The sequence below is a fragment of the Pan troglodytes genome, chromosome 2 (assembly GCF_028858775.2).
Source record: "Pan troglodytes isolate AG18354 chromosome 2, NHGRI_mPanTro3-v2.0_pri, whole genome shotgun sequence".
Classification (NCBI taxonomy): Eukaryota; Metazoa; Chordata; class Mammalia; order Primates; family Hominidae; genus Pan; species Pan troglodytes.
Window position 1 is genome coordinate 20,519,807 of NC_086015.1, and position 26,201 is coordinate 20,546,007.

The 26,201-nt window shown below is 42.4% G+C and overlaps 2 long non-coding RNA genes across 2 annotated transcripts; both read left to right on the plus strand.

Moving 5' to 3' along the window:
• Positions 1 to 8,544: 8,544 nt before the first annotated feature.
• LOC107970460 (uncharacterized) lies at positions 8,545 to 12,019 on the plus strand. Its single transcript, XR_001713047.3, has 3 exons — positions 8,545 to 9,044; positions 9,152 to 9,306; positions 11,847 to 12,019. It is a non-coding gene; the product is annotated as an uncharacterized LOC107970460 (long non-coding RNA).
• Positions 12,020 to 19,939: 7,920 nt separating this feature from the next.
• LOC100609772 (uncharacterized) lies at positions 19,940 to 24,925 on the plus strand. Its single transcript, XR_127294.4, has 3 exons — positions 19,940 to 20,116; positions 22,938 to 23,088; positions 23,886 to 24,925. It is a non-coding gene; the product is annotated as an uncharacterized LOC100609772 (long non-coding RNA).
• Positions 24,926 to 26,201: the final 1,276 nt, after the last annotated feature.

Genomic DNA, 26,201 nt, shown 5'->3' on the forward strand with positions numbered 1-26,201 from the left:
CCGTGGCCAGACTGCACAATTCTTGTAAAAGCTCAGTTAAAGGAACCCCCCGCTGGAATAATTCTTTCTTGGCCTCAGCAGCACCACCCCACTCTGGAGATGATTAAGGCCATGGGTACCAGCAGCTGGAGCAATTTCGCTGCATCCTAACTATGCTGAGGCTTGGAGGGAAGGAGAATCCCAGCTAACCTATTCTGCTCACCTTCTTCCCACCAGACCCCATCCCCACAATTTCACTTCACTTAGGTCCACCCTGCTCCTAACTTAGCCCAAAATAATTCAATTCCCCCTCTCTGCAGAGAGTAATCACAGTTCATAGCAGAAATGGATCAAACAAAAGCTTTGGAACCTGAAGAGCTATTGTCCTAATTGTTTATTTACAGGACCACGAAACCCAGACCTTACACTCGCCAGCTGAACAGCAGAGATTCAGGGCTGGTGGGAGACAGAACTAGACTTATCTATGCCCTGGAGGTGCAATAATTATTCATCTTTATCATCACAGTTAATATTTTAATGGGTTTGCAGCCACAGTGAGCTCACAGTTTGGCCAGCTGCTCTGTACTAAACAGTTATAGGAAGCTGGCCCTGCATCCGGTGACAATCGTGCCTGTAAGGAGCCACGGTGGCAGGGGCCTGAGCTCTGTGCCCCAAGCCAGTGGTTTTGGAGGAGGCCCCTGCCCTTTGTTCATGGTGACAGGCACAGCCTGCACAGGCACGCCCCTAGGAAGACCATGGCACCCTTGGCCACGTTAAAGCAGAGTACACTTGTGCCAAAACATGCTTTTGACTCCCCAGTACAGTGGAGATGTGAATTAGGGTGGGGGCAGGGAGCTGGTTAGGGCATTTTTTGCATATGCATTGATCAGCCAAAGCTAGGGACTTTTGTCCAAAGTATAGTCAAAACAATACTTTGAAAATACCACCCACAGACATCACCAATTTGAGGAAATGTTGGATGATAGCCAAATGTTCCATTCACTCCCATACAAAAAAAAACAAAAAACAAAACCCACCACCCACATTTATTGTTATTCTGCTCCTGAATCCAATCATTTTACCTCTGAATTCCCAGTCTGAGTCAAGCAGTTCAGGGGAGCAGGGGCCCTCCTGTGGCTGAGATGGAATTTGTTCTCTGGAGCAAAGAGCCACTGGAGACTGAATTTCAGGAATACTGCGTGCAACACATTGCTATTTGTAGCTTTGTTTCCCTCACTCAGCCTGAGGAATTGTCTGAATTTACCAAAAGCCATCCACATCCACACCCCTTCACTGGTTATTCCATTCATGGGACACATTTGTTGACTTGCATTTGAGAACTTTATTACCAGAGATAAGGGGGAAATGTGTGTGTGTGTGTGTGTGTGGGTGTGTGTATGTATAAGGAGCCTATATATTCTACAGATGTCAAAATAAGGAGATCATAAAAATAAATCATCATTAAATAAATGGCAGGATAACATTTTGATATATTAATTAATCTGATTTCCCTTCCACCATCATTCCCCCGCCCCCACTGTATTTCTTGCTACACTGTACAACTTGTATTTCTTGTTCCTGTACAACTCTCTTCCCATCAATTTGGACAGCCGGAAGTGTTGTCAAAAGGAGAGTTATCATAACTCCACCAGAAAAAAGTCAAATTCTTGGCTTTTGAGTTTTGGAAGTCAATGTCCAGGCATAAAACGAAAATACATGGAAAAATAGGAAATCAGGCAGAACCAGTGTCCCGCAGCATATCTCCTTTCCTTTTGCTACCCACCCACCATCCTGTACACACATACCTTCAAAAAATCAATAAAAGCTTCACAACTGGAGAAAAGCAAGGAAGGAAAGGCACAGGGAATATATTGATGGCAGCAACTGGTAGGACACAGTGACTGACCAGAGTCAGAATTCAGAAACCCACCACCTCCACTCAAGTGAAAATCATCCATCCATAGTATCTGAGAACCCTGTGGACAGCTGTTCAGCTCTTGGGATTTGTGCAGGAGGAGCATTATAGACCTTCAGTAGAGGAAGGAAACAGGCTGTTCATCCTTCCCATTAACGCTGGACAATGAACTCCCATCAACAGCAGCCAGAGCACAACCCGTGGATCATCCAGAGAGGCTAACTCCTATTCCATGAGTTCAACCCTCATTTAATAGCCTAGAGTGCTGGTAAGCTCTTGAGATGGACAGCAGGGCCCTGGACCCTGAGAAGATCCAAGGGTATGAAAAGATGCTCCCACCTACTTCCCATCACACCTGTACGTAGAAGAACCCGAAGGGACCAGTTCAGTATCCCCCTTACAAGGTAGCACTGTGGTGATCATCAATGCTGTTCCTCGAATATTCCTAGTCCTCCCCTTCTGGCCCCACAGTAATGGCTGTTCCTGGCTCCTGTAGTTGGCAGGGGCTGTAATTAGCTCTGGCTAATGAATTGTGAGCAGAAGCAAAATGCATCACTTCCTTAACAATTAATCAACTGTTAGGACAAGACCATTCAGGGCTTTCTCTTCCTTCTAGCAAGGCCACTGGCAACCTTCCATATGATGGCTGCTCATCTGTCTAGATCCCTGAGTGATTGTGAGAAGCTGAGCCCCCATCTGACCTATACTCTTTACATAACATGAACAAGAAATGACTTGTTTTTAAGCCATTGAAATTACAAGTTGTCTGTTTCTGCAGCATAACCCAGCCTATACTGACTGATACACCTTACTAGAATCCATTGAATGTTCTTAAAGGCATTATGAGCATACCTAGGAGCTGGAAGGCCAAAGGAAAAGATCCAATTAGAGAAACATTTCCCACATTAACCTGGAATCATAATAATTCCCAAGGCTTCCAGTTAGAGAAGCCCATGATCAAAAAACTATAAAGAGCTGTTATTTACTCATTCATTTAAGGAGTATTTATTTAGGATCTATTCTGTGCCCTCACTGTGTGCTAGGAATAGGGGATACAGCAGGGAATAAACAGACACTGTTCCCAACCTCAAAAAGCTTTCAGACTAGTAACACTTGGCAGTTATTTACTGCATGAAAATGAAACTATAGCCTAGAGGAATTGAGAGACTTGCCCAAGGTGATACCTTTAATAAATGGTAAACTGGGACTTCACTTGAACTTTATGAGTCTAAATTTTGTGCTTTCTTCACTCTTCTAAGCCACCTAAAAATAAGAGAATCAGTATAACTTTGAGTTTGCTCCAAGGAGTAGGTGGAATTTAACTCCAGGCTACCTTATGTCTCCTTCCTTAATGTTTGCTGATACCTGAAACCTCTTTAATAAGCAAAACTTTTCATTCCATAATTAGTACCTAAAACAGGGTCTGACAAATAACAGGCACTCTCTAAATGTTTGTTGAATGAATAAAACATGCATAAATAAATAAATGAATAAGTGGGCTTACATAATTGTAACTGTTGATTGAAATATCAGATGCACTCTATCTCACTCATGCTAAACCAGAAGCCAGCAATCACTCAAGATAGGTGTTATGCTTGATCTTGAGGAATATTTTTATTGAAATATTAATTGATGGTCTTTACAATCCCAACATTTCCTATTATTTTCTGTTATCTCTCTCCTTTTTTTCAATTTGAGAACCGGCTAAACTATATGGCATCCATATCTCAGGGCATGGTTGTTTCAGCAGAAAAGTCTTTAAGGTCTCAAATGCTTGGATGTTTGAGTTTCAAATGTCCAAGGGACTCAGAATTTAGAAGGAAAAATCTTAAAGTGCCAGAAAAATGTTTCCCAACCTCTTGGAGAGCATAACATATCCCCAGACTGCAGGGAGGGAGAAAGGAGCGTGAAGGGAAGCAGGAGGGGGTGGACGCTGTAAACCCCTAAGGAAAGATGAGCCAATATCCTGCCCCTACCATTTATTCAAAAGGAAGGGCAGCAAATGCCACTCTGGCATAGCAGAGTAAAGTATATTGAACCAACTGTCCTACAGATGAACTCGGGACAAAATCTAAAACCCAACTCTGAAGGCAGTGGTGGACAACTACAAATAGGCAGGTACTAGGAGGGAGGCAACACTTGGAAACATAAAGGGGTGGATTTTGCATTTTTTTTTTTTTACAGCTGCTTTCATCTAAGGGCAGACCTCAGAGAGTGCCCCATAGGGAAGTCAACACTTGGGCAGAAACCCACAATCTTCCCAACAGAGGAATCAAGAGACAGAGTTCCTAGTGACCACAGCAACTGAACAGATGGGCCTGAGGGAGTCTCCGGTTCCCTGGCCCCTGACACACTGTGGAAGAGATAGAATCAATCCTGGGCACAGAGTGGGCGGGGGCGGGGGGTGGGGTGGGGAGGCACAGAAGTGACAAAGGGCTGCAAACAGTCCCACAAAGATTTCTGTAGTCAGTGAAGGCGCTAAAGCAGCACAATGCTCTCATGTCCTGCGAGGAGCAAGGGAGTCAGCTGAGAGACAGAGCCTTGTGACAGACCCCAGGGATAGCGCGGCAGAGAGCAGTATCAGACAACAGGCAGCCTGAGGATGCAAAGATGTCCTGTGGATGCTGTCTTGAATGTTGATGACACAGACCAGGCACACTCAATCCTGCTCATGCCTTGGCATGATGTGAGCCCTGCAGAACTCATGCATAACTCCAGGGGAGCTGAGACCCATTCTGAAATGGACTGGGAATAAGCCTCTACTGCCTCTTTCAGCCTCTAAAATGTTACAGAAACATAAGGCATGTTTTCTTCCTAGGACATCTGAATCTCTACTGTGAGATAAATGTGTGTGTTTGAGATGAGGGACAAGATTAGACAATGAAGGTTGACACTTATGATTAGCAGACAAGCAGAAGGACCTCTTCCCACCCCCGCCATGCTGTATAGATGGAAACTACTTAGAGTTATTTCCCCCTTAACTGTTAGCACGTAGTTCAGGTTCTAAGGTGTGAGAACAGCTTCTCAAGATATCTGCTTCCCACCACTACTCCCCCATCCACCCCACCTACCCACCAAATATAACTTTCTATAAAGGGACTTCCTTCTAAGAGGTGGTGTTAACTGAGATGTAACTGCAGTGCCTTATATGGTAGCCATTTATTCCTCTATTTCCCCAACCACATGAGGGTTCTGATTTAGTCACTTCCCCATTTCCCAGAATGAGAAATATCAATATGAAACAACATGATGAGTGAACAAATGAACAAAGAACTGAATGAATGGATGAAGAAGTTAATACCATTCATACCAGGAGCTGATGCTTATATATTGAAATAACAATGTTTCTAGTAAAGCCTGCTCTTTCCCTCCTCCAGACTCATTCTGTTCTCCCCACCCCTTTCTGAGTTGCATTTAGAGGGTTTAAATGTCAGTGGCTGCAAGCCCACTTTCCTCCCTCCCATTGTCAGTGGTCTTTCTCTCAGCTGAAATGGGAGTTTTGGAATAGAGCTCTCTGTCAATCACCACTGAGCCCTTTTCCCTCAGCCCTGGAGTTTCCAGGCTCAAGTACCAAGAGTCGGGCTGGCAGCCTTGGCAGTCAGGGGAAAGAGCACGAGAGACTTTTTAACAGGCCTAAAATCCAGGTTTTGGCAGGCAGCCTTGGCTGAGAAACAGCTGGATGGCAATAGGCCAGGCTCAAACATCTGCCTTCTTCTCCAGGAATTAGTATCGAGCATCTTTGCTAATGCTATTATTAAGGAATTATCAATATTTTACAAGTGTTATCACTCCTTGAAAAGATGGCTAATTAAATCATGCAGGACAAGACCTTCATGGTCAAGATATAATAAGGCAAGTCCTTCTTTTCATCTCTCCTTTTCTCTCAAGGTTATTACACTGACTCTTAAGGAGGGAACCCTGATTTTAAAAGCCACCTCTCCCCTGTATTCTCTCTATCCCCAGTTTGAGGCTCTAAGCAAAAGCCTATTCGTAAATATCAATTTAAACAATTAAGAGTGTGCCAGTCAGGGTTCTTATTGCATACCAGAGAGATGGGCTTTGGTCACCTTAACCTGTAAAGAAAATTATAAAAAGGCTTTTGGGAAGCTCACAGAATTGATGGGAAGGCTGAGAAAACAGATTTAAGCAGTGTGGACATTCTCCCATCAAAAGGTAGAGTCTAATTCTCCTCTCCTTCATCTGGGCAGTTTGTGACACACTTGTAACCAGTAGAATGTAGCATAAGTAAAGCTGTGTGACTTCTGTGGCTAGTAGGTAACGTACTTTTCACCTAGATGGCTAGAATTCACTGACGAGATATTAAGCTACCATGTAAGTAGTCTAAATGCTTAGAACTCACCATGTTTTGAGGAAGCCCAAACTAGACCACACAGAGACCATGTGGAGAGGACTCAAGACTATATGAAGAGAGAGAGAAAACTGCCCAGCCAGCTCTTGGCTGATCCAGCCCCTCACTGACTTAAACTGCATGAAAGACCTAGCCCAGAGCCACCCAGCCAAGCCTTGCCCAAATCCTGACCCACAAAAATTATGAGAAATAACAAAATGATTGGTGTTGCTTCAAGCCAGTATGTTTTACGGTCACTGGTTATGCAGTGTGTTAGTCTCTTCTTGTATTGCTATAAAAGAAGTACCTGAGGCTGGGTACTTTATAAAGAGAAGAGGTTTATTTTGGCTCATGGTTCTGAAGGCTGTACAGGAAGCATGGCACTGGCATCTGCTTCTGGTGAGGGCCTCAGGAAGTTTTCAATCATGGCAGAAGGTGAAGGGGCAGCAGGGCTGTCACACGGTGAGAGTGGGAGTGAGACAGAGGAAGTGCCAGCCTCCTTTAAACAACCAGGTCTCATGTGACCTCACAGAGTGAGAACTCACTCATCATCATGAGGAGAGCACCAAGCCATTCATGAGAGATCAGCCCCTGTGACCCAAACACCTCCTACTAGGCCCACCTGCAACACTGGAGGTCACATTTCAACATGAGATTTGGAGAAAACAAAACATCCAAGCCATATCATGCAGCAATAGGCAAGCAGAAAAGAACAGTCAGAAACAAAGGAATGTAAGAACAGGATCAAAAACAGTTTCTTCACACAGAACCTTCTCATGAGCTTGATTCCCTCCACCCTGCCCAGACTTCACACTGCTCAGTCACTGGTTCTACAGAAATATAAGAAAAAACAGTGAATTTTCAGAGTGGCATACAGATTGTTTTCTTAAGTGTAAAGTTAGTAATCTAAAGCAAAAACCTCCAGAAATCTCCCTGCCCCTCTTTCCTGCCATTCCTATTTGTCCCCACTATAAAACAAAACTCAGTCAAAGATATCAGGTGCTGTTTTTTTGGGTAGGCACCTATTTTGTGACTATATCTTTTTTTTTTTAAAAGGGGGCCATAGTTTTTTGATGCTCATTTTTGGTTTTAAAAATATTGGTTGAAATATGTAAGAAAATGACTCTAAGCCTTATAAGACACAAACACACACACATACAAACATGCATTCACGTTATGGGATGTATATTAAGACTCATCAACCCTCAGATCATTTGGAGAGAGAGAGCCCTGTGGCCCACAAAGGGACAATAACAAAAGTATTCCTGCTACTTGTTGAGAACCACTAGCTTACCTCAGCTTTGAGTTCCTATTTTTGGTTCTCATTATGACACTTAGAAGAAACCTTCATTAGCATTTTTACTTAAACAAAACCAAGGCACAATTAGCAGCTGCTTCAGGATTTTCAAACCCTGACATCTGGGAATTTCCCAGAAAGTGTTATGAATATTACAAGTAAAATCTGTTCAGGAGGGAAAAATACAGGCTCTGACTCATTTGCCTGACCACACAGCAAGTGGAGTGCCATATATTCCTGGCAGATAAGCGCTCCTGGGTATAGGTGGAATGACAATGATAACCCACAAGTGCCCATGTTGTCCCATTTCCTGATGGTGGAAAACTGGAAAGCCACAGCTTTTCCACATGTGTTCATCAACAGGACTATCAACAGCTGTTGCCAAGACTTGGCTTTCTGAGCTGCCAAATAGGACCAGGGAAAATCAGGTCAAACACATATATTTCATAAAGGCTGAGGATTGGTGTCTCATGTCGTGTTCCAGATTTTTATCACTGAACAGTGAATCATGCCTAAATGTATTGACTTAAAACAATAACCATTTAAGAAGTTTCTGGGTTTCTGTGCATCAGGGATTCAGGAAGGGCTCAGCTGGGTGGTTTTGGCTCAAGGTCTCTCATGTGGCTATAGTCAGATGGCTGGAGAGGGACCCTGAAGCTGGAGCAGCTGGCTGGGCATCATCTTCTCTCTCTCTTCTCTCTCCTCTGTCCTCTCTCCTCCTCTCTCCTCTCCTCTCTACCCTCTCCCCTCTCTCCCATCCCCTCTCCCCTCTCTCTCTTTCTCTCCCCAGGTAGTCTCTACATGGACTAATTTGAGCACTCACTCACACAGAAGCCGAAGGCTCCATAGCAGATATTTCCATGAACAAGGCAGAAGCTCCACTGCCTATTATGACGTAGCTTCAGAGTCAAAGAGCATCACATTCATCATACTCTGTTGGTCAAACAGTCAGAAACCCACCCAGATTCTAGGAAAGGGAATATAGACACCTCTGCCCTAATAAGAGGACTCACCCTGTAAGAGGGGCATGTGGAATGGGAGGTATTATGGCTGCCATCTTTAGAAATTACAATTTGCCACAGGTTGTGTTCCCTAGAAGCAGAGGTTGAAATAGGGGTTCTTTTGTGAGTTAAGGAAGAGGAAGAAGCTAAGCGAGGATGTAGCTTCAGGTGAAGTCCAGCTTCAACCTGATCTTGTAGGCAGCACTGGATCTCACATTGTCTGCAGCATTTGTCCTTCCTTGAGGCAAAAAAGCGGGTCTTTTGTACACACATATCAGTCAACCCTTAGCTTAGGGAAGCCCCAGGGGAAGGGTTGTAACTCCTAGGTATCTCCTAGACAGGCAACTCCTCTTGCTTAAAGGCATTTCCCAGACAAGGCTTGCTCTGTGAGCCTTTAATAGCAGTTAATAAAAAGATTGCCAGAGATCTGATTGGGACTGCAACAGCCTCAGCTACATTAAGATATGGGGGCACATTCAAGGCCTGTTTTATAGAGACTAGCAGGTAAGGACCTGAGTTTCAAGGTGAGTCCAGGGAATTAGTCCTTAGGATGGGAGATGGTGAAGGATTGAGCAGAAGGTGTGTGCATCTAAGGTATCTAATCCAAACAGGATCTGGGGACCCAGTCAGAAGACACTTGGGGTTTAGGGCAGGAAGTCTACTGATTGCCACGAGCAAAAAAGGAAATACATTGGTTCATGAAATGAGAAAGTCAATGGACAGTGCTGACCCAGATTGGATCCAGGGCTCAAAGAGCATCTCCAAGGTCTGGCACTTTCTCTTTCTCTCTCTAACAGCTCTTCTTCTATCAGTTCTTTTTGTGGACTTTATTCTTAGGAGGTATGTCCCTTTTTGGTGGAAAGATGACTGCCAATAATGCCAGGCTTATATTCTCTCCTTCGCATACCCATGAGAAAAGGGCTTTCCTTTCCTAATCAAGCTTACAAAAGTTCCGTCATTGAGTGTCATAGGCCTGATTAGCCTGACCTGATCGTATGGCCATCTCTGAACCAATCACTGTGGCTAAAGTGATGTGATGCTCTGATGGGCCAGGCCTGGTTCACATGCCCACCGTTGGAGCTAAGGAGGGAGTTAATTTCACTGGAAACCCAAGGATTAAGGTGGACACCAACTGTAGCTGGCCTTTCTGTTTTGTCAATCAGCTCACTCCAAAAGTGGAAAGGAGAAGCAATGTCACAGGAAAATCGGAAAGTGATTACCAGAAGTGGGATAAGACCAGACAGGAAAAATACCCCAAACAAAGGAAAGTAAAGACCATGTAAGGAATTCAGTCACTGGTGAACTAGAACAGCAGGTTAAAAATGATCATGGTAGGCACAGTGACTCCATTCAGAGCTCAACATCCCTGAACCTACGTTGCATCAGATTCCTCTACCCAGGGACAATCTTGATTCCAGAATTGAGAGCAAGAGTCGTGCAGTTGAAGACTCAATCACCCAGGAGAGGCAGGTGGCTCCAGCTTTGGGGCTGGAGGATTTGAAAGCAGGCTAAAAAGTCATCACAATTTTGTTCTCCACTAGGCCACAGGGCTTTAGTGACCACAGAAGTTTTAAAAACTCTACGTATAGATTTTGTTTGATATAATCTTAAATAAAGATTAGAGGTTTGAAAAATAAAATCTATGAAAAGAGTCAAAGAAATTGGTGCTAATTAACCAGGAAAAACAAACTGAAACACATGCATAGACACACACACAACAGAGATGGAAAAGTATTTTAATTAAGTCATCTTCCCTATTTAAAAAAAAAAAAAAAGATGGTAACTAGCCATTCCTGAGCTCTACTGAGGATGAAATAAAAAGCAAATGGGCTTAATTGAAACATTGCGGAATTAAACATGAGAAGGAATTCTTTGTTCAACATTGGCCTAAATTTTAAGCTCTATTTAATTGTAAGCTTCCTCTGGGTAAAAGAATTGTGTCTTCTTCATCTTCCCCAAAGTTTGAAATGATGGATAACTGAAAACTCTGATAATAACACACAGAGAGACAGAGAACTGTATCAGCTTCTATAACTTTTGAGATTTTATTTCTGAGTACAAATGAATCTGATTTATCCATTGTATCATTTAGGAATATTTTGGCTGCCAGTACAAGATAGCCTGATCTTAGTGGTTTAAACAAATAGAGAAGTTTTTTTTACATAACAAAAGTCTGAAGACAACAGCTGTTGGCCCTGGTTTGCATCTCATGATGCTATGGGCCTTTCCCTCATGGTTGCAAGATGGCTGCTGCAACACCAAGTATCACAATGATCTTCCATTGCAGAGAAGAAGGAGGAGGGAAGAGACAACATGCATATCATGGAAGGATATGCTTGCCCAAAAACCACAGAGTAAACAAGCACTTACGTTTCATTTGTCAGAAATTATGTAGCTTCGTCACTTCCAGCTGAAAGATAGCTGTGTGAAAAGAGTTGTGTTATTTTTTGCAAATACACACCTGTGAACAAGGTGTGGACATGTAAATATTTGCCCTAGTCAGTGGTCTCATTTCTGGAATTTAGGCAGACTACTTGTTTCTCTCAATCTCTGCTTTCCTAGTTAATTTTTACCATTTACAATTGGCTCTATATTTGGTTTGGGGAGTGTTTTTCCCAAGCTTAATCATGAGATTCTGGGACATTATTGATACTAAGAGATAGATATCCTGGCCATAGGTGTGGGCACATGATCTAGACCCAGCTACTCCTAATAATCCAGTCACCTGGTCCTAGTGCTTAGTCTACAGATAGTCAGGTGGCCCTACCAGAAACAATCAGGTTTCTTCCCCAGAATTTTTTATTTAGAGATAGAGAAAAAGAGGTAGTATTATTTTTGGTGATACAGCTGGAAATGGGCTATTGGCAAACATCTTCCCCACTATGTGGAGAAAGCGTATCTTTAGAAGGAGAAAATGTGGCCACAATGACACAGAGATGTGTAGAGTTTAGAGAGCCTGTGACAGCAAGAGGGAGAGAATGAACTACCATCTTGACAATCTCACTTAAGCTTCTGAATCCAATTGTGAACGCACTTCCACTTACGTGAGCCATACATTTCCCCTTCTTTCTCAAACTGGTATCATTGGATTTCTATCTACTGCACATAAGAGTCTTGGTTAATTAAGAAATTGGACAAACACCCAATAATGTAAAGGCTATTTGTTTGGAATTAAGGAAATGATTTGTCAAGGGAAAAGCTTCATGTATTTGTATTAAGCTAATAAGATTTTTCAAGCACTTGGAAATTTCATTGTGTGCTAATGCTGTTGTCAATTACATTTCTGTAACTGTTTTCTGTTTTTAGAGACCATATAAGAATCACTAACATGAGCTGCATATGCTGGAGGCCCCTCTGCTGTCATTATTTTATGTGCTGGAAAACGCTGTGATGGGAAGACAGCCCGGTCAGATGGGGATGGCCTGGAATAGGAGCCAGGTATCTGTGTCATGGACTAGTAATACAAGTCTCTTGGCCTCTCTGGGCTTCAGTTTCTTCACCTGTTCAACCAAAGGCATGAACCGAAAGCCTTCTCAGGTCCCTTTCACCTCGACTGCTCTATGTCAGTATGATCTTTTAAATCAACTCCCTGATTTTACCTATAAGGCCCAGGGGCTCCCCTGGTCACAGGGCCAGGACACAGTTTAGAACCTAGACCTCCTGACTCAGATTGTCCTCTAGGGCAGACCAACTTCCTTGCCAATTATAGAAGAGGAGCAGGGTTCTATTACACTGTTAGCACTTACTTTCTTTGATTCCAGAGCATCCTATTTCACTCCATTTTTCCAAGAATGAAGAACGAGAGCCAGGTCCCAAACCCAGTCCCCAGTGGGCCACTTAACTTCCCTCTCTTCATGACTCAGGAGTTAGTCCTGTGACTGGCTGCAGTCTTGCACATGCATGCACTTGGCACAGAAGGGCCAGGAGAGAGAGTGTAAATGCATCCTGGAGGTCTACTGGGGCGTAATAGAAAAAAGCCATTTGGTGTTCACATGCCATGGCAGTGGACCTCTGAGTGTATCTTCGTCTGAGTGGGAAGTGTGCAGCCAAGAGGCTTGGCCAGACACCAAAGAGGTGTCCTGCCACCTCCCTATCACCACTGTCACACCAACAAGAACAGTGTAGTGAGAAATCCACTGAGCCTGGGCCATGTCTCACCACGGTCATGTCTAGGGAAAGAGTCATAGGTGCTCCCAGGCGGTTAAACATAAAAGGGCGGCATTTAATTCTCAAATGTGTTTGAAAAATTATTTGTTTGCTAGATTTGATAATGCAGACAGAGACTTTGCTACTCTAAATTCCTTGTGTGTCTCCAGGCAGACTGTGATGTACTAAGGAGATTTCCTTCTATGAGAATCACTCACTCAGGGTTATCCTGCAATTTCATGAGGAAATCCCTTTTAAAAGGCATACTTTAGCTGATAAATGTATCCTGAAGAAATGCTGAACTAGATTATCCCACTAGATCAGAGCTTTCCAAACATTTTTGAACATGACCCACAGTCAGAAACACGTTTCACCCCATGACCTGATACAAACACATCTATATGTAAAAAACTGACACAAAGCACTCAGGACACAAAACCAACTCCTACTTTGTGTAATATATCCTGACAGTTGCACTCTGTTCTGCCCTCTTCTGTCTGATTCTGTTTCCATTTTTTTATGTTTCATTTTTTAGAGACAGGTCTTGCTCTGTCACCAGGCTGAAGTGCAGTAATCATAGCTCACTGCAGCCTCTGAACTCCCAGCCTGAAGCATCCTCCCACCTCAGTCTCCCAACTATCTGGGACTACAGGCATGCACCACCATAACCAGCTAATTTTTATTTTATTTTATAATTTTTTGTAGAGACAGAGCTTTGCTCTGTTGCCCACACTCATCTCAAACTTCTGGCTTTAAGCTATCCTCCCACTTTGGCTTCCCACAGTGCTAGGATTACAGGGATGAGCCACCATGCCCAGTCTGTTTCCATTTTTTAAAATAGTGGCTGGGACTTTGCTTCCTCTGTGTGAAAGGCTGCTTACCTGTCCTGGGGAAGGATAGGAACAAATTACATGAAGCACACTGACCATTCCTTCACCCTTCAGGCAGCTAACTATGGAGGCAAGACACTGAAGTAATGAAAATACAAACAGCAACATATGTCAGCCACCTAGAAGGTGTTGCTGGACAATCAGGATGTCACTTTGGGCCAAGCCAGCGCTGGCTCGTTCATTCATTCATTTCCTCTATGTGATTTGGAGCCCTTGAGAAGTACATGCCAAGGTGGGTTCAACTTTCAAGGATTTTCTTAGGAGAAATGCCCATGCCAGAGAAAACAGGGCAGGAGCTAGGCAAGGCTTGGAGAGTACCAGAGTCAAATGGTAATGCAAGTCCACCCAAGTAGAGAGAGGGAAGGGAGACTAGACTGCTGCGTGCCCTAGATTGCTGTGTCACCTAAAGAAGGTTTGGCAAGGCCGTTAGGGAGCCCTTGAGCCAAAGTTGCCATCCAAGAAGTCCCATGTCTCCCAGAAACAGGACTGCCTCAGTATCCCTGCTGTGCTGGGTCATCGGTTGGGAGCAGCAGCACCAGGCAAGCTCCACGCCAGTGTGGAGCTGGGCCTCTCAGCACAGCAGGGCCCTTGACCACCTGTGCTCCCTGTGCTAGGCATGCTGCTGGGTGCGTGCTCATGGCAGCCACACCCTCCTCCTTCTCTTCTTCCCTCTCTTGCTCCTTCCTTCAATTAACACTAAGTGAGTCTCTAGCCTAAGCCAGCTGTTGGAGCAGAGAATGGAGAGACAGTGGTGAGCCAAACCCATCCCCTGCCTCCAGGAATCTGCAACCTTGTGGGGACACAAATGTGAAGGAAAAAATTCCACCAGAGGATGAAGAGTGGTCAGTGTGAGAAATGTTTCCAAGTGAAGGGCCTCTCGACAGTATGAAGTTAAAATAGCGGGGATAGGGGCTCAGAAAAGTTCCTGAGCCAATGATGTGGACCTGAGGTCTGAAGGATGAATAAAAGTTTACTGGGTGAAGAGGGGAGGGAAGAGTGTTCCTGGCAGAGGGACCAGCATGTGTCCAGGTGATTTCTTGGGATGACAGGAATAAGGGGCTGAAACAGCTGGGGTAGATTGAGTGAAGCTGGGGAAGTGAGGTGCTGGGAGCGGGCGAGGGAGTGGATAGGGCCTGCAGGATCTGGGAGGCTTCTTGTCACCCGCCAGCGGTTTTAATGGAGGTCGACATGATCAGATTTGCATTTTATAAAGGCCACTCTGCCTGTGGTGTAGAGGATGGCTGGGGGAAAGAGTAGGACCAAGGATACTAGTTGTCCAGATACGGAGGTAATTAACAATGCAGTTGTTCCTGGGAGAGTGTTGAGGGCTTGGACCGGGGTAGAGCTGGTGGAAAGGGAAAAAAATGGCAAACCGGGAGAGACTGAAGAGGCTGCATGGATAGAACCTGGGGATGAAACAAATGGGGTGGGAGGTGACAGGGATGCCTCCACATCTACGACTCACACCAGCCCAAAGCCTCCTTGAAGAACCAGACGTGGGCAGTGAGTGCAGAGACAGATGCACTGCCCCACTATGTCCCCTTGTCTTGGGGACAAGAGCGCCTGTGCTGTCACCCCCGGTATCCTTTCACGTGTCCTCTCTCTGCCAACCCCAGGATCTCTTGGCATACATTTACCTCAGCCGCACTCTTCAGTGCTCTGCATCCAGGCTACGCGGAGGCTACATATTACAGGAGCCGTGCATCCCTGAAGACTTGGAATAAGTCAAGATTTACATAATCCCAGAGACATCCTTCCAAAGCGTGATAGTAACTCTGTTCCATGGCTGGAGTGGCTCCTCCGGGTGCCAGCAGCATAAACCCACCTTTCAATCAGTCTGCAGCTCAGAAATACTACCTGATTCTAGACAGGCTTTTCAACGTAATAGTTTGAATTATTATGTCTTGTACATAAATTAAGACTTTACATTTTTATACTGCTATTTATAATGTATATAATGCAAATCCATGTAAACTATGGTTACTTTGGGTTTCTGCTTTCCTGAAGCCTCTACCATCTGCAGACAGCCTCTGATACCTAACAGAGCCAGATGCTTGTACTCATATTTGTCCAAAGTCTTGGACTCCCACCCCAAGCCCTAGCCTGGCCCCTCTCAACTTAGTAAAAATCCGTGAGGAGACCTTAAAGAGGAAGCCAGAGCTCACTGGACAGGAACAGTCTCAGAAGGCTATTTGGCGGTGCTAGAAATAGAACAGAGCTTTGAAGGATGGGCTAGGCCAGAGGAGACAGAGAAGGGAGAGAGGCTATGGGGGTCAGCCCCGCATGCTTTGGGGCCACTGATTAGGCAGTCTCAGCTATGAGCACAAAGGGTTGGAGTAAATTTTTAGGGAAAATAATATTTCTGCATTCCCCGTGTCTAGGGATGTTTCCTTCAGACATCTGTTTTGGCTTCATTAGAAGGGACAGAGATGCTGTTTTCTATCTTTTTGCATTGCCAGAGCTCAGCACAGTGACATATGGTAGAAATGCAATAAAAGTTCATTGAATGATTGAGTGAGTGGGTGAGTGAAAGCATTGCACAGGTTCACAAGATATTTGTCCTACTTAAGTGCTGATTTGTTTTCCAACATTTTATTATGAAAAATTTCAAACCCACTGAAAAATTAAAATCGTGGAGTGATCACACATACATTCTCCACCTAAATTCTAAATTTTACAGCTTATTATGCAGGCTTTATCACGTATCTAGCCATCAGTTCAACCATCTATCTATCCATCCATTGTATTTTTTTATGCATTGCAAAGTTGCAGACATAAATATGCTTTACCTCTACTCATTTTAGCATGCACATCCTTAACTAGAGTCCAATATTTGTTGGCATTTCTGTTTTTCCTTGTTAAAATTTAAAAAATTTAATTATGGCCAAACAGACATAATATCAAACTTACCATCCTAACCATTTTCAAGTGTACAGTTCAGTAGCATTAAAAACATTCGCATTGCTGTGCAAACATCACCACCATCCATCGCTATAACTCTTTCATCTTGCAAAACTGAAGCTCCGTATTCATTAAACAATAACTCCCTCATTCTCCTCTCTTCCTAGCCCCTGGAAACCACCATTTTACTTTTTGTCTCTGAATTTGACTACTCTACATACTTCATATAAATGGAATAATACAGTATTTGTCCTTTTGTGACTGGCCTATTTCACTTTGTATGCGCTCCAGGTTCATTCATGTTGCAGCATGCGTCAGAATTCCCTTCCTTTTTAAGGCTAAATAATATTCCATTGTATGTATATATTACACTTTGTTTATCCATTCATCTGTCATTGGACACAGGGTTGCTTCCACCTTTTGGCTATTGTGAATAATGCTTCTATGAACATGGGTGTACAAGTATCTGTTGAAATCTCTATTTTTAATTTTTGGGGTATATACTCAGAAGTGGAATTGCTGGATGATATGATAATTCTATTTCTATTTTTTTGAGGAACTTCCATACTGTTTTCCACAGTGAATGCACAATTTTACATTACCACCAGTAATGCACGAGTTTACATTTTTACACATCTTCCCAACATATGTTTTTTTTTTCATACTAGCCATCCTAACGGATGTGAGGTGGTGTCTTAGTACATTTTTGTGTTATTAGAAAGAGATATCTGAGGCTGTGTTCCATGGTGAGCAGGTCTATGCAAACCTACCCCCAAAGGCCAAGGAAGATGAAAGACCAAAGAAAGAAGCTGACAAATCCAATTTCTTAGAAAAAAAATATTTAACAGAGATTTATGAACAGAAGCATGTTTTGGGCAGCCATAAGACAAGATGGTGGATCCTCACACTGTTATCCCCCAGGCCCAGGGCTTATATACCATAAGGAATTTGCCTAAGGACAGGGTTTATGGTAAATATGTGAAAATAGATATCTTAGAGGTATTCCCAGAACTGGGGTTAATAAGAAGTCATGGCAGATTAGCATCCGAGATGGAGTTGCTTTAGCCTTCACAGACTGGGTAATTTATAAAGAAAAGAGGTTTATTGGTTCATGGTTATGAAGGCTGCACAAGAAATATGGTACCAGCATCTGCTTCTGGCGAGAGCTTCAGGCTGCTTCCATTTGTGGCAGAACACGAAGACAGCCTGTGTGTACAGAGATCACACGGCCAGAGAGGAGGAACGAGGGACCGGGGGAGGTGCCATCCTTTTTTGAACAACAGCTCTCATGGGAACTAATAGAGTGAGAACTCACTCATCCCCGTGCCTAGGGAATTAATCTATTTATGAGGAATCTGCCCCCCCTGACCCAAACACCTCTCATTAAGCCCTACCACACACTGAGGGTTAAATTTCAACACAGCATTTGGGGGGGTCAAATTTCAACATGAGATTTGGAGGGGTCAAATTTCAACATGAGATTTGGAGGGGTCAAATTTCAACATGAGATTTGGAGGAGTGAAATTTCAACATGAGATTTGGAGGAGTGAAATTTCAACATGAGATTTGGAAGGGTCAAACAAGCCAAACTATAGCAGGTGGTATCTCATTGTGGTGTTGATGTGCATTTCCCTAATGATTACTGATGTTGAGCACCTTCTTATGTGCCTTTTGGACACTTGTGTGTCTTCTTTGGAGAAATGTCTACTCAAAGTCCTCTGCCTCTTTTTGCCTTTTGAGGTAAAATTTACATAAGATAAAGTGCACAAATCTTAAGTGTGCCATAAGATGAGTTCTGACAAATGCATCTCAAACTCTGTCGAGGTACAGAACATTATCATCACCCCAGACAGTTCCTTCAGATTCCTTCTCAGTAATCCACTCCCTCCACCCTCCAGACACAACCACTATCCTGGTTCTTAAAAGTCTGTCATAGATTAGTTTTGCCTGTTATAGAACTTTATGTGGATTTATACAGTATGTGCTCTTTCGCGTCTGGCTTCTTCCACTCGGCATAATGGTTTTGAGATTCACCCATGTTCATTCCTTTTGATCGCTGAGCAGTATTCTTTTCCATGAATAGGCCAGAGTTTCTTTATTCTTTTGTTGATGGACTGGACTGTTTCCAGTTTGGGGATATAGTGAATAAAGCTTTTTAAGAGCTTATGTTTTATTATAACAAAAGCAAAATGTCATGAGCTTGAAGCCTTGATAAAAATCTCCCACTAAGCCTAATATCCTTTTGGATAGAAAAATAAACAAATCAATAAATTCTGCCCTTTGTAGAGGGCTTATAATGTGCCAGGCCGTCTGCTGAGAGTTTTCCTTCCATCAATCATTCCATTTAATCCTCACACCCCCATCTTCTAGATGAGTAAATAAAGGTTTACAGCAGGAAACTGACTTGCCCAAACTCTAATAGCCTGTGTGTGGCAGACCCTATTTTGCCTTTTGGGAAGTGCTGTGAGCATCAGTAGTTATCCCAAGGCCAAGAAAAGATGAGTATGGTGTTTTGCTTTCTCAGTTATCACACTTTATTACAATACTGATGTCATTTTTATTTGCCCTCTGTGATGAGCACTAATTATATTATGGGAAAGGGGAGAAAGCCAAGTATTGCAACTTTAGAAGTAAAGACCACTCCCTTACTAAGAAATCTTTGGAGACAGCAAGGAATTTTAAAAAAGTAATGGTACATGGGCCGGGTGCGGTGGCTCACGCCTGTAATCCCAGCACTTTGGGAGGCTGAGGTGGGCGGATCACTAGTCCAGGAGTTCGAGACCAGCCTGGCCAATATGGTGAAACCCCGTCTCTACTAAAAACACACAAAAAATTAGCCAGGCGTGGTGGCGTGTGCCCGTAGTCCCAGCTACTCGGGAGGCTGAGGCAGGAGAATTGCTAGAACCCAGGAGACAGAAGTTGCAGTGAGCTGAGATCGTGCCACTGACTCCAGCTGGGGCAACAGAGCAAGACTTCGTCTCAAAAAAAAAAAAAAAATTAATGACACATGAAAAAATTTCTATTACAAAATATTAGAAAATAATAAGAGCACCAAAAGATAAGTGCCTGATCAGCTTGCTATCCATATGTAAATGTAGATATGACCAAATTGGAAAGTTTTGGCAGAAAACTTGCAGAGGAAGGAAAGAAAGATTTATGACTAGTGTTTATCTAGTGTCCGCGAAGTGCCAGGAAAGCCCCCTGCTGGATAACTTACATATGTTTAACTCATTCCAGTTTCCCTGCAGCCTCAGCAGCCCTTCTCCCCTTCTTTTTTAGGAATGGAACTCCTGGCTTTTAGCTAAACTTGTGGTCTCCCAGAAAAAACATTTCTCGCAGCTTCCCTGATGGCTAGGTTTGGCACGTGACTGAATTTGACCAATGGGATGTCAACTGAAGGGTCGCGTACAACTTCCAGGAAGGGAGTGACCTTAAAGGGGCTTGTGCCTTTCTTTGCCCCTTCCGCCTTCCGGATGGATGAAAGCAGAAGCAGTGGCTGGAGCTAGAGCAGCTATTTAGGACTATGAGATGGAAGAAATGTGGTGACAATAGCAGAACAAAAATATAGAAATCTCGGGTACTTGATGACCACGGAGCCGCCATACAAACTCTGGACTATAATTTCCAGAGACTGTTTATGTGAGAGAGAAATATACTTCTCCTGTTAGGCTACTGTTAACTCTGTGTTTTCTGTCAGTTCTGATATAGGAGGCATTGTCATCCCATTTTACAGACGAAGAGTCGGAGTCTCAAGTTTCCATAGCTGGTGTGCACTTTAGTTCCTCAAGGACAATAATGCCCCACCCTTGAGGTTGGTTGATTCACTCAACTCCCAAAGTTGATAATGTTGAGGTGCCAAAAAAAGTGTCCCCTTCAGGTTTCACTCACTGGAGCTATGTCATGTGCCCACAGATACGGAAACATGCCACTAAAAGTTAGTCCTGGAGGGCCTTTAAGTCAGCTTTCAAAGAACAACAGATCTGGTTTTGTGACTCTGGGAAAATTACCATCCAAGCCTCAGTTTCTTCTTCTCTAAAATGGGAAGGATAGTAAAAGTACCTGCGACAGAGTTGTTGGGAGGACCGAGCAAGAGGATGCACAGTGCCTGGCCCTGACCAAATGAACAATAAGTGGGAGTTTTTATTATTAGTCCCTGGGCTGGGCTGGAATCAGACCCCCTGGTTATTTCTTTTTCCATATCTTCCTTTCTGCCATTTTGGAGCTTCCGCCCTCCAGCCTCCGTCCCCAGACAAGATTGAACAAATGTCTCTTTTCTCCTTGCAGACTGTGCTCCCCAGGGCGCCCTCAGCTCTGTCCACACAAGTCCCTCCTATGATCAGCTGCACCCTAGGCTCAGCTGGAAAACAAAACATGCACTGCATGGTTGCCACATCCTAGCCATGGGCCTCAGTTTTCAAGCTCCAGGCAGTTTTAGCAAGAAAACTGATGTTCCTAAAATCAGGACTGCATTTCTTACATTTCCACTGCTGATTCTCAAAAAATGTTGGCACAAACAAACCCAAACCACGAGGCAGCAAAATTAGTCTTCAAAGCCCTCCTGTAAGTTAAATGCCCTCTCAAAGGTACCTGCAGAATCCACATTCAGGTCCCTGTGGGGCCGTCCTCTGTGGGTCTGCTTTGAGCTTTGAGCAGAGGAGGCTCCAGCACAACGCATCTGTCTGGGTGTGATTCTCCAGCCTCTGTTGTCTGTCAAATGAATCCTTCCTATATGATAATGAATACTGCACAGATTAATGCAGTGGATTCCCACCCATAGACCAGGAGGCTCTTTTGGGGAGACAGAGAGGTTTTGCAAGATGATCTTCAAACCCATCGATAAGCTTATTGTCCATGGACCAATCCCTTCTGTGTCTCCCACAGGGTTCTACCACTATATTTCAAATGTATATATTTTATATATATATATATATAGTCATTGTGATGAATAAATATAAATATATTTTATATATTTATATATATTTATATTATATATATTTATATTATATATATTTATATATATTTATATTATATATTTATATTATATATATTTATATATATTTATATTATATATATTTATATTATACATATTTATATATTTATATTATATATATTTATATATTTATATTATACATATTTATATATTTATATTATATATATTTATATATATTTATGTTATATATTTATATTATATATTTATATTATATATTATATATATTTATATTATATATTTATATATATTTATATTATATATATTTATATTATATATTTATATTATATATTTATATATTTATATTATATGTATTTATATATTACATTTATATATTTTTATTATATATATTTATATTAAAATATATATTAAAAATAAATATATATAGTCATTGTGATGAATAAAATACTTCATTAAAAAGAATTATGTAAGATTAGATAATCAATAGACACTAAATACACACCTACTATCACGCTAGGGTTAACCAACTCCTAGCTTAATGCCATTCAACAAGAACTTCCTACAAATAGTCCCATAGCTAGTGACCCTCATGGTGGAGCTTCAGACAACAAAAACAAGTCAGGGAATGAATACTTGGAGGCCACCAGAGCATTTGGCCACCTTCAAACCACACTGAGATGGAAGCTTGGCTTGTGTGCAGTCCAGCTGAGAACTGGACTAAGAACTGAGAAACAGCAACCCAAACCCTTGTGCCCAGAGAGCACAGCATGACCACCTCCTCCACTTCCCTAGTGTGGGAAGGAGTGTCGGGACCCACGTGCGCCAAGCACCCAGTGCCCAGCAAATACAACCACAGGCAGCAGGGAGATGAGGCAGAAGGGGTGAGGGATGTAGCAGTGGGAATGTGTGGGCAGGAAAGCTACTCACCCTCTCGTTTCAGCTACAGTTATCTAACTGCAAGCAACAGAAATCCACTCTGGGCAACCTAAGCCAGAAAGGAAGATAAACTGAAGAACCAGAACTCAGAAAGGGAAGAAGGGGGATTGTGGTAGAAGATACTTTGAGGGAGAGATGAATCTCTTCCAAACATTTTCTATCTGCCTGTTACTTAATCAATATTGGGTTCTTTGGGAAGAGGGTACGACTGGCCAGGGGAGAGCAGGATACCATCAGTGGTGGCTTCCTGGCATCTGTTCACCAACACGGGGGAAGAAAGCACATCCCTCAAAGAAAGCCAGGATGCTGGCACCAGAAAAAGGGGGAAGGATGCTGAGCATGGAGCAGACAGAGACGTCTCTTCTCTCTCTGGGACTGCATCTTTTCATCTGTAAAATGGGAACAACTGTGGCTACATTGTGAAAATGTAATGAGATAACACAGAGCACAGTGTGGCTTATGGGAAGTGCCTAATATGTAATAATTTTAAATAATTTTAGCTAAATAATTTTAGCTAAATAATTTTAGCTTACCATCTTAATTTTTGATTCAGGTCTATCTGAACTTTTTCTCCAGAGAATGAAGATACTGTCATTACCTCTGCAAAGAATGCATCCTAGCACAGATCAAAGATCTTCCAAGTCCAGCCACACCATTTTACAGTTCTGAACCTCGACTTAGGAAAGCAGTGGATCTTTATACATTTGACACATCCCTTCCCTCTAGGGTAAGAAAAAATAAGCCTAGTTTTGCATAAGTCCTTTTCGGTAGGCTGGGGCTCTGAAGGAAGTGAACCCCATGGCCAATCCATCTGAAGTCAAGGTTAATAGGGCTATTATACTAAAGATGTGGTATTAAAGATCTCCCTCTGGCACCATGTTCTTTATGATGCATGGCCAATTGCCCACTGAGGAAGATATTGCAACCGGAGCAATTTTATTCCAAAAGCATATCATTTTGTTTTTATTCCCACTGACAAGCACATACATCTTTAAAAAAAAAAAAGTGACTATTGGTCAAAGTTACATTTTTCCCACACATTTTTCAACTTTTGGGATTGTATATTCCAGGCTGGATATGGGCGCTTCCTGATGGATGGGCTTGGCTGTTTTCTCCATGGTTTCTTGGCTCAAATTTTTGCCAACTTACATATTTTTGCTTAGTTTTGACATCTTCTTTCCATCAAACCAGATGTTTCTGTTTCTTTGCAATGTCAGTTTTTCCCCATCAAAAGCATGAAATTTGACCAATTATTTACTGATAGTTATTGAAAGATGAAGTTATTGAAAGATGGCAAGTTACAAGTTTCAAAATCCATCTCTGGTTCATTCATTTGAAATAACTGACTATATGACATGGTAGATATCAATTATATGATAAACCTTTCAGGGCTTTTTTAAATGTTAAAAATAAAGTGATAATGCTGGCCTTAGCATATTAATGATTTTGGTTTTCCTCCTAAGAATAATGGGAAGATATTAATCTTTGGCAGAGGATAAAGTGGCCAGATTTGTGTTTTAACAGATCTCTGTGGCTATTGAAAATGGACTGGAGAAGATGAGTGGGAGTGAGAAGAGGATAAGAGAATCAGATAAAAACCTGTCATGTTACTATGAGCAGGAGATGAGGCAGCCTGGACCAAGATGGTGGCAGAGAAGAAAATTGCTTGAGAGAATTGATTAAATTATTTGGTTAGCACAGATAGAGCTGAATCAAAAATTAGGATGGTAAGCTAAGTAATTTTACACACAAAAAGGCAGAGTTGCATTCATAATTAGTCTCTCCTTCAGACTGAATATTACAGCCAAAATATAGCCATTGGTGTTGCAGTCACTTCCTTTGGGTTTGTATCCAAGGTCAAGAATGTCAGCATCCAAAGACCCAAATTCTTAATGTTTTTAGTTGATAAAGTTTATTCAAGGTAGACAGCCTGTGTTGAATAATTTAGCCTTCCACAAATTTCAAGAAAAATCCATTGTCCCTCTTCTCCGCCACAGACACACTTTAGTTGAACATTAAGCATATTTATTAAAGAAACATTCTCCTTGTGCTTTTTCTCCCAAGATGGATGGTGTTCTTACTTAGAGTTATAAGTGTCAGAATAAAAATGCCCATGAGGTTGAATTGTATGATGTTATAGTAAAGTGAGATAAACATTCTCAGAAACATGATTGTGACTTAAAAAAAAAACAAAAACCAACAAACCACTTTCTGTAGAGGAATTATGCTTTGGGGACAGAAACTTTCCTTTATAATTTTTACAGCTGCACGCAGATAAAGTATATTAAAAAGGCACAACACATCAATTATGAAAACATGGCTACCCTTTAAGAGAACACAGACTTTTTCCAGATCCATCTTAAATCTCAGGAATTCTAGATCGAGACAGGCATGAATGATCCTGTTGCTGAAATCACTCTGATTTTCCTTCTTGTTAAACACTTCACTCAGCAACATTATAGATTAGCACCAAAAAAGTTGTTTGTAGGTGAAAAACTGTTCAGAAAAGGACACCTTATTAGGCAGGCTGTCGATTTACAAATAAAAGCCGATTCTGGCTCTCCTGAATGAAAAGAAGAGTAATTTCTGGGGCTTACTAACTTGATTTTAGACTGGTGGTGGGGGGGGGGTCCCAGAACGAGGGAGGTCCTGAAAAGGGCCATGTCACAGTAACTACTCTATCCAAGCTTCTCCTCAGTCTGAGATGTACCATGGCCACTGCTTGCCCCATGTCTACAGGATTCAGAGTCTTCAGGGAAAGTTGGGCACAAACGGTAGAGTCCTCTTCCCTGGCTGTGTTCCCACCTCCCAAAGCCCCACATAATGGAAAATCCCTCAAGAGGAGGCAGTCACAGAGGGAAGTAGAGGCCAGGCAGCCTGCGAATGATCAATGTGGTACAGGGCTCCTGTCCCCTCTATGGCCACCTCTCAAGTTGTTCTTTCCTAGGTTCCTTATTAAATGTGACAGATTTATCTAAAACAGTTATGAATTCAGATCCTACCAATCTGATATTACAAGAGCTCACATAGGGGAAGGAATGGAGTTTAACAGTAATGTTGACAAAGAAAAAGAAAGTTTTAATAAGAGGTATCAACAAAATGGTAGATTGTTTAACTACTTAATTAACTGTTTGGGGACCCTGATGAATTTAATGATAGTCAAACCACCTAAGTGAGCTACAGAGGCTGAAATTTTGGCTTTCTCTCTCTGTCTCTTTTTTTTTTTTTTTTTTTTTTTTTTTTTACAGACAGGGTCTGGCTCTGTCATCCAGGCTGGAGTACAGTGGCATGATCATGGCTCACTGCAGTCTCCAAATCTTGGGCTCCAGTAATCCTCTGGTCTCAGCCTCTCCAATAGTCGGGACTACAGGTGCATGCCACCATGCCCGGCAAATTTTTTTAATTTTTAATTTTTGCAGAGACAGGGGCTCACTATGTTGCCCTGGCTGGTCTCAAACTTCTAGCCTCAAGTTATCTTTCCACCACAGCCTCGCAAAGTACTGCGATTACAGGCATAAGCCACTGTGCCTGGCCTTTCTTTCTTTGTCAAAATTTAGCCTCTAAGTGGTAGCCCTTAAAATGTATTTCTGAACTGCTTGTGAACAATTAAGTTTGATTTTTTTAAAAAAAGGAAGAAGAAACCCGATTATTCAGACCTTGCACTAATTCAGGCTTTCTTTCCTACCAACAAGCGCCTTTTAAGATGGTCCCCTGAGTCATTAGCATCTTCATCAATCTTTCAACAAGAAAGACTATTCACACAACATTTTTCAAAATATTTTCATGGTTATTATCTTATCCAGTTTCTAGCACTACAAGGTATACAAGATGGAAATCTTA